This window comes from Zalophus californianus, chromosome 5, assembly GCF_009762305.2.
Source record: "Zalophus californianus isolate mZalCal1 chromosome 5, mZalCal1.pri.v2, whole genome shotgun sequence".
NCBI lineage: Eukaryota > Metazoa > Chordata > Mammalia > Carnivora > Otariidae > Zalophus > Zalophus californianus.
In genome coordinates, this window is record NC_045599.1 from 113577938 (window position 1) to 113584040 (window position 6103).

Consider the following 6103-nt stretch of genomic DNA (forward strand, 5'->3'; position numbering starts at 1 on the left):
CGAGGCACTGACAGCTGTGGTTCCCCCACCCCCACCCCCCGTGGTCCGTCTTGTTTGGCCCTTTCCATTCGTGTTGTTCTGTCCACTTTCCCCGGAGTGCTCTGTTTTCTGCGTAGTTCCCTCGACGCTTTCCATGTAATTGTGGCATCTTCCTGGAATGGCTGTGGGGTTGCTGTTGCTTGGGGAGCCACAGCAGCGAGGTCGCGAACTCCCCACCCACCCCAGGGAGTCCTCGTATCAAAACCTTAGCTCAAAGCCTAGTTGGAAATAGTCGATACAAAGCAAAAAGTCAACAAACAGTTCCCTGGAGTCTTGGCACCGGAAGGTCTTTTTCTTTTTCCTTTTGCTCAATTCCCAGCTGCTCAGCAGCCTGAACTTCTGCCTACCCATCTACGCCCCGTGGCAGCTCCCAACTGTCCTACAGTAGCGCCTGCTGAGGCAGGACCCCAGTCCAAGCCCCGACTCCTGCCAGAAGCCCCTCCCCTCTCCGACGGTGGGAGGGGCAGGGTCCTCCCCAGATGAACCTCTTGAGGCACCTGGCACACCTAGGTTCCGGTCTGAGCTGCTCTGGTTGCTAGCTCTGTGGTCTCAGGAAACGCATCCCATCGTCCTGGACCCCGGGTTCCTTTTCTGGAAACTGGGAATGGTCATCTCTGTTCTGCAGACCTTACAGGGCTATTTTGAAGAGGAGAAAATGATGCTACAGATCCATTCAATCATTTACGAAACACATATTGATTCCTCAGCCACGTGCAAGCTGCTGGGAGATTTGAAAAGCCCTTGTTAAAGTGTAACGTGTTACACAAGCACAACTCTGTTGTATGCAGAAAATTCATGAGTGACTGGGTCAGACTGGGCGTGTTTGTTCTGCTTCCCTGCCCTGTCTTGTCTCCAGGGAGGAAGGACCGCTAGCTACCTGAGTACTGCCCACTCATATATGTTCGAGGCAAAGCTTTGGTAAGAGACTTAATAAATGGAGAATATCATTCTCTAGGTGTTTGGGAGCTTCCTGCACCAGAAGGCTGGCTGTGGGAGGAGAGTCAGTCACCTTTTTCCTATTGCTCCAGCATGGACAAGTAGGGCCCCAGACAAAGGACAAAAATGAGCTCATCCTGCATTCTGGTGGAAAGCTTCCAACAAACAGTTAGGGCCAGAGCGCTCTTCTCCCACAAATCCCCAGGGCCTCCTAAAAGCCCCAATCGGCCCTGCCCATCGGGGGCGTCTCAGATCCTCCTCCCTCCTTCTGTCCAGGCTCCATGATCAGAAGACCCAGAGAGGAGGAGGGGAGAAGAGAGAGAGTCATCACAGGCGTCATCCTGGTGGGGAATGAGGTGCTCACGGGAAGACACGGAAGAGTGAGGATCCCGGTAGGAAGTGGGTGGGACCCCCACCTGAGAATAATCTAGGGAAGGTTTATTTACAAATAGGAACCGCAAAGGATCACGTGGTCATGCAGGGTTAGTAGCGGTGAAGTTGCTACTCCTTCTAGGCCCAAAGAGGTGAGGGGAGGGAGCTGAAACCAGAACCCAGAAGGAGAGAGCTATCTTACCAGCTAGAAATTTCTTCAGTGGTTGGGCAAGATACTGATGGGTTTGTTTTTTTTTAAGATTTTATTTATTTATTTGAGACAGAGAGAAGGAGAGAGAGAGAGAGAGAGAGAGAGAGCACATGAGAGGGGGGAGGGTCAGAGGGAGAAGCAGGCTCCCTGCCGAGCAGGGAGCCCGATGCGGGACTCGATCCAGGGACTCCAGGATCATGACCTGAGCTGAAGGCAGTCACTTAACCAACTGAGTCACCCAGGCGCCCCTATACTGGTGGGTTTTAATACAGAAGTGGCAGGAAACTTGGGGAGCAAGACGAAACTATGAGAGCTTTTTAAAGGCAGACTTCATGAGGCTTGCAGCTGGAATGGACTCGGAAGGAAGAGAGAGAAGAGGGAAGGGCAACTTATAGGTTTCAGGCTTGGGCTTCTGGGCAAGAGGTGGTGTTGTGAATCTTGGCTGGGAACACAGGAGAGGGGAGGGGCGTGTTGGAGGATCCACATTCAGTTTGGGACCTGCCACGGTGAGAGGACTGTAAAACATCTAGGTGGAGTTTATCTAGTATTCAGCTGAATATGGCATCTGAGGCTCAGAAAAGAGACCCCAGGTAGAAATACAGACTTAGATTGTATGCGAACAATATAGTCACAAAAGTTAAAGGTCGCCCGGTCACATGCGCACGAAACCATGATGTCTGATGCTCACTGGGCAAAGCAACCAGTCCCTTTGCCACCACCCTGGAATTATGGCCACTCCTAGAAAAGATAATGCCCGTTATGCTGGCCCATGCTAATTACTGCCCACAAAATAGCCATTTTGCAGTAGAGGAAACTGAGGTCCAGAGAGGTGAAGTGTAGTGGTTAGGATTATTATTCTTGCAAGTGACCAAAACCTCAGTTTAAATAAACAAAAGAATTTATTGACTCAGATCCAGGGGTGGTTTTTGACTTCAGGTACAGTTTGAACCGGAGGCTCAGAAAATGTCATTGAGACACAGTGTCTCTACTTCGCTATTTGTTCCGCTTTTCCTCATACATTTGTTGGTTTTGATCTCAGACCGGCCTGGCTGCGTGATGGTGACATAGTTACCATGACTCCAAGCCTCACGTGCTTATGTCTTCAAATCTAGTGAACAGGTAATGAACATTTCTCACCCAGAAGCCCTATTAGAGTCCTGAAGTCTTCCTCTTGGCTCTAACGGGGCCTGTTCTTGGCCCTGATCCATCACTGTGGACAGAGGTATGATGTGCCAATTACAGTAGGACAGTATGAGCCCACTTGTGGAACTGGGAGAAGGGTCAATCCCACCAAAACATTAGGGTTTCAGAATAGAAGAGAGGTGCATCCACTGTTGAAAATCAGGCTGCTGTCACCTGAGAAGAGATGCTGGGGAGGGAAAAAAAAACCATAACCACAAGAAGAAGGGACCTGTTTGAGCTTGTTAGGATCAAAGCTGTTCACTGTGTCAGGTGTTCACCCTACCTTACTTTCTTCCAAACCTTATTGTCACCTGAGAGCTTTGTTTCCATCAGTGATCCCAGAGACTTAAGGTGGTCAGAGGCCAGGAATGGTTTAATCAGAAAAATAGTCGGGATTAAAACATAAGAGAGGTCACAAGTCCTTCACGATCACCCTCTGGCCCAGTGTCACAGATTAGCCAACGCTGGACCACAGAGCACCAGGAGGAAAACCACTGCCCCAGGTGGGCAGGCAGGAAAGAGCCAGCCCAGTGCACTCGCCCCAGGCCTGGAAGAAGTCAGACCCTAAGTGGCCAGGGAAACTTCAAGACCTGCGAAGACCTGGTAAGGACCAGCCCAGTGGTTTCTAAAATTGGCCTCAGTTTATTATTCACTGTCAAGTTATTCCATGCAACTTTGTCACTCTTTCTCTCTGCCTTCTCTGTCACACAAAGTTTTGCTGGTTGGGGTTATTTTTAACTCAGTACGGGCCCTTGGGGATCATCACAATCCAACTCACTTGTTTTGCGGAAGAGAGAAACGAGACTTTTGGAAGTGAGTTGATTAAGGCTACACATTTCCTACCCAAGCTGATCTCCCACCTGGGAGCCCACTACACTGGGCTTGCCCCCATCCGCCTCTTCATGGCCCCGGTGAGGAGCTGAACTGTGCTCTGCCTTATTAAAGAGCCACACGTTCCCCCCAAGACTGACAGGGGCAGGTGGCTTTTGCTTGAGAAATTAGAAATAAGGTGGGCTCCCAAAGAACATCTGCAAGTCAGTCTTTGAGAACTCAAGAACGGTTCCCCTAGAAACGAGGTTTGGGGTTCTATAGGTGCTCAGTCTGACTCCTAAAGCCCAGTGGACATTAGCAGCATGAGATCATTAATTCCTGTGTCTACTCTTGAGGGGTGGACACTGAACTTCACTTTGGCACTTTTTTATAGGAAGGCTTCAGAGACCTCGGCAGGACGCTTACTCTGGGAATTTGCTTGCAGTCCATCTGGGGCCCTCTCCACGTCTTTGCTCTTGAATGATGGCCTCACCTTTTTGCAAGGCTCACTTCCAAGTCTTGGGTGTGTGTGGTGGCCCAGGAGCCCACAACCACAGGGCCCTTGTGCTTAGTTTAATGCTCTGCTGTGGCCAGCTTGGAGTGCTTACTAATTTTATCTTTGATCTCATGTTTTGTAGGTCAAGTCAGATGGTCAAGAGAGCATGCATGAGAGCAGGGGAGATACACGTACACAGATGCCCACTGCTGTTCCTTTGGGCCTCATTCGCACCTAGCATTCCCCATGCCCACTGCGGACAGAGCTCAGCTGCACCCAGGATGCGTGGAAGTTAGGTGAGACTCAAAATGAGTACAAGACAAGTGTATTGCTTTGGCCCAGAGAGGCTGTGCTTCTGTTCCAATCAGAACTTGCTTTGAACACGAAAAGGGCGATCGCATTCTCTGAAACATGAATGACCGAGGATCCCCATCATATACCTTCTTAGTCATGTTACTTCCATGTAGTAGCCAACATGTGGGCTGAAAGAAAGGGAAAGGTGGGGCAACCCCCGGTTCCTTTCCTTGCAGTCCTTCCTCACCCATCAGTAAGGTGAAGGTAGAGTGTGGCTAGAATGTGTGTGTATCAAGAAATGAAATAAAAAGAGATGAGTTAGTTTTTCACAGTACTTTTGCTGCTCTGGTAAGGAAGTCCATATACCCACGTGAGCTACCGAACACAAATGGTGTTAATTTCAATGATTCTGCATCGAGTTAAACGCTCTCATGTCTGCCTTTAAGATGATCATTGCACAATATAAGGATGATGGTAAAATTCATGCTAATATGACATTTAAATTTTCTTGGATCAGTATCAAACAGCAGATACAAGACACCATGGCAAGTTGAGAGAGAGGCCACGGAAGAAAGAGAGAGCTTTATATCTTAGTGTCTTTGGTAGAACCTTTTTTCCTGCGTTTTGAACAAGGGGCCCCACATTTTCATTTGGCCTGGGGCCCACAACTCGTGAAGTCATCCTTGCCTTTCTAGCATCAGAAGTTAGCTTCCCAAGTTCTGTTGCTTCAGCTGCATAGCTAGGACACACGGGCTATTTCGATCCCCCATGAGTGCCTCACCATTTTTCTTTCAAACATTGAGCTGTTGTTTTCATCTACTACTTTCTAGCTGATAAAGAGCTATATTCATTTTCTAAGGCTGTCATGACCAAATACCACAGCCTGCGTGGACAGAACAGTGGAAATGTATTTCCTCACAGGTCTGGAGGCTGGAAGACAAAGATCAAGGTGTGGGCAATTTGGGTTTCTCCCGAGGCCTCTCTCCTTGGCTTGTGGATGGTCACCTTTTGCAAGAAGACCTCAAGTGGTCTTTCCTGGGTGAGCGCATTCCTGGTGTCTCTGTGTGTCCAAATTTCCTCTTCTTCTAAGGACATCAGTCACATTGGATTAGATCGTATCCTAATGGCCTCTTTTGACTTAATCACTTCTTTAAGGGACCTAGTTCCAAAGAGAGTCACATTCTGAGGTTAGAGCTTCAACATGGGAATTTTGGGAGTGGGGGACACAATTCAGCCCACAACATGAGCTTCCACGCTTTTTCATCTTATAGTCTATCCTTCTTTTTTTTTTTTTTTAAGGTTTTATTTATTTATTTGACAGAATGAGAGAGAGAGCACAAGCAGGGGGAGTGGGAGGAGGGGGAAGCAGGCTCGAGGTGGGGCTCAACCCCAGGACCCTGAGATCATGACCTGAGCCGAAGGCAGACGCTTAACCGACTGAGCCACCCAGACGCCCCTTATAGTCTATCCTCCATGAGGGAGCGCCCAGTGCGAGTATTTTGCCAATCCATTCATTCATTAATTTAACAAATATTTCCTGGGTAGTCACTTGCCAAGCACTGGCTAGCTGCTACAGATATAATTATGTCAAGAAGACAAGGAGGTACCTGCTCTCATGGAAATTAAGCTCTAGTAGGAAGCAGGCAAAAAACCAACCAAAACAAACAAACAAACCATTACAGAAGGTGACAAGTACCAGTCAGACCATACACACAGTGCTGTGATGGAGCATGAAGTGGGTGAGATTTTTGATAAGGTCGTCA

At 48.6% G+C, this 6103-nt stretch overlaps 1 long non-coding RNA gene across 1 annotated transcript; it reads left to right on the forward strand.

Annotated features, from left to right (window-relative positions):
• The first annotated feature begins 1284 nt into the window (after nucleotides 1-1284).
• On the forward strand, nucleotides 1285-4610 carry LOC113929971. The gene is made up of 4 exons (XR_003522372.1): nucleotides 1285-1367; nucleotides 2598-2677; nucleotides 3186-3343; nucleotides 4189-4610. It is a non-coding gene; the product is annotated as an uncharacterized LOC113929971 (long non-coding RNA).
• The last annotated feature ends 1493 nt before the right edge of the window (nucleotides 4611-6103 follow it).